A 2,489-nucleotide genomic window follows, 5' to 3' on the forward strand; every position below is an offset into this window, starting at 1 on the left:
ATATAAGCTCATATCAAAGCGCGACTAAACAGTTGTGCGATAGTTTAGTCAGGTGTGCACACGTTCTACCTTTTATAATTGCATTAACTTTATTTATTACATGTCGTCTCTGTTATCAAAGTTAATGAAAGAGATAACAAGATGAATAAGAGTCCCATCAGTGGAATTCTAAGGTTAAAGGCTCGTGATTACGCTTTTGTACCGCGCGTTAAGTAAACGTTGGAATGGGACAAATTTATTCTCTTGTATCTGTTGATACAGAAGCGCTTTTAAACGTGATACTTTAAAAAATCGCCCGTCTGTATGATGTCTAAGGCCTAATAACTCGGTTAACTGGATATGCGCCGTCTCGGATTCTTCGAAATCGAAGAAGAAATGCGCCTTTTCGAATTTAAGAACGAAGGCGTATTTTACGCCGTTTAGTATTAGGATACTTACTAACTACATTTAAAGAAAAACATTTCAAAAAATATAAAATGCTTTTGAAGCACCGATAAAAGCACAAAGTTAAAAAATAATTTAAAAAAACTAAACAGTAAAAAATATAAAATGAAAACCATTCACCTAACTTACAATTGTAAAAAATATTCGATTCTTGCGAGATACATTCTAGGAATGTTAAACTAAATACATTAGGAACTGGAGGTCCGGAACGAAAATTTGCTAGAAAATATTCGAAACAACAGACAAAATGTGTGTAACATTTATGCAGTAACCAATCTCATACAAATTTTGTCGATGACATTACAAACACTTTCTCGCAAATCTTCACGTTATGTCCTCTGATGAATATACAACGTCAACATAAGTACAAATTATTTTTATTTTATGATTTTAAATTATATTTCTTTCAGCTTGTGATTTCGTTTAGAAATAATTAATTAAAATACTTTTCCCGTTCCGGTCATTATACCGTGATGATTCTCATATGTGGTTAAAATGTGTGAAAAGATTGTTTTTGATAACTGGCTTAATATAATTGTATTCACGGAATATTAAAAATATCTAGAATTCCGAAAGAAATATAACTTATCACGAACGCAAATAAATTACACAAACACATTAATAACCCAATCAGGTTTATTTCTCTTGAGTTTAATCTTCTGGAGCACTCTGCTGCAGTAATTTGCACTGAAATACATTTTTACATTATTATTTTAGAAATTAATTTCTATTATTTACAATAATATGCACATCGTGAAACTTATCACTTGTTATATGTATAAGAAAACAATTTTGATACAATACCTTAATTAAAATAATTATTTCTAGTATGAAAATATAAATAAGTAGAATATAGAATAAAAAAAACACTCTGTAAGTCCAATTAAATAAATATACCAATATAAAACTTATTCTAACGCCCAAAATAAAGCTGACAAAATTCAAATCTAAATATATATGCTTAATTTACGTGGCCAATGTCTAATTTTAAAAAAAAAAAAAAACATTTTATCAACATTATTTTGGAAGATAGATTCAAGGATGGTGATGATGATAGAAAAAAAAGTCAAAGTTACCTGATCATTGGCAAGCAATATACACCGAAAGGCAAGAAGCAAGTGCCACTTTCAGAGAACTATTTTGTTGTCCATCTAGAAAAAAAACTAGCCAGTGAACTAAACTACTAAAATATGTGTATAGCTAAGCATGCGTGAATCAAGAAAATATATCGATTATGGTATGCTATAAGAAACTTAAATCATTTACTATTTTAATAAAAAAATTACTATTCGCTTCAATACTCTGTGAACTATATAATTAAATAAAACCCAATAACGGAAACTAATAACTGTGAAAATCACATTAAATACCCTACTGATGAAAATGAGCATGCAAGCAAAAGTAATTAGAGAGAACAAAAATTCGCACACTATATATAAACACTATAGCTGATGTTACCACAAACCGTCTTATATAAAAATCGAATTTAATGATATTTGATCGATGAATGGACCCCGCCCAATGAATTTTGTAACTTAGTAAACATATTTGAATTTTCAATCTAAGTAGCCAATAATCAATGTTAGATCATTAAAATGCTAAAAAACACAAATAAACAATAAAGCGCATGACATATGTACAGTTATGGAAACTGGAGGTCTTCCACCTTAAAAGCTACAATCGTTTGAACATTTTGAAATAAGTCCTAACAAAAACCAATACAACGCACCTTATGTGTCTGTACGAAAAAAAGTCGGTTAATGATACAAAACTTTTTTATCATTATCCCTTCGTTTGCAATCACTGCTATGTAACTAGTTATTTGCAGGAAGAGGCGGAGTTTGGCTCTGCTATAACAAGGCAATTTTCCTGAAGTGGAACACCGCGGATTTCCGCGATTGTACATAATTTAAAAACTTATTATTCTAACACGAGTGTAAGATGAAATTAGCTTGAAGACAGTAGCCGGAAAGTAGAGGTTACCTGTATTCCATTGGTTTTCTGTTGCGCAGCGCGCAGGCTGCGTGCGAGCGGCGGCGTGAAGA

General features: G+C 31.1%; 1 long non-coding RNA gene across 1 annotated transcript; it reads right to left on the reverse strand.

Moving 5' to 3' along the window:
* Nucleotides 1-6: 6 nt before the first annotated feature.
* LOC106103636 lies at nucleotides 7-2,489 on the reverse strand. Its single transcript, XR_001225629.1, has 3 exons — nucleotides 2,428-2,489; nucleotides 1,521-1,595; nucleotides 7-1,131 (listed from the first exon to the last, which is right to left on the reverse strand). It is a non-coding gene; the product is annotated as an uncharacterized LOC106103636 (long non-coding RNA).

Source organism: Papilio polytes, unplaced genomic scaffold (assembly GCF_000836215.1).
Source record: "Papilio polytes unplaced genomic scaffold, Ppol_1.0 DF823731.1, whole genome shotgun sequence".
Taxonomy (NCBI): domain Eukaryota; kingdom Metazoa; phylum Arthropoda; class Insecta; order Lepidoptera; family Papilionidae; genus Papilio; species Papilio polytes.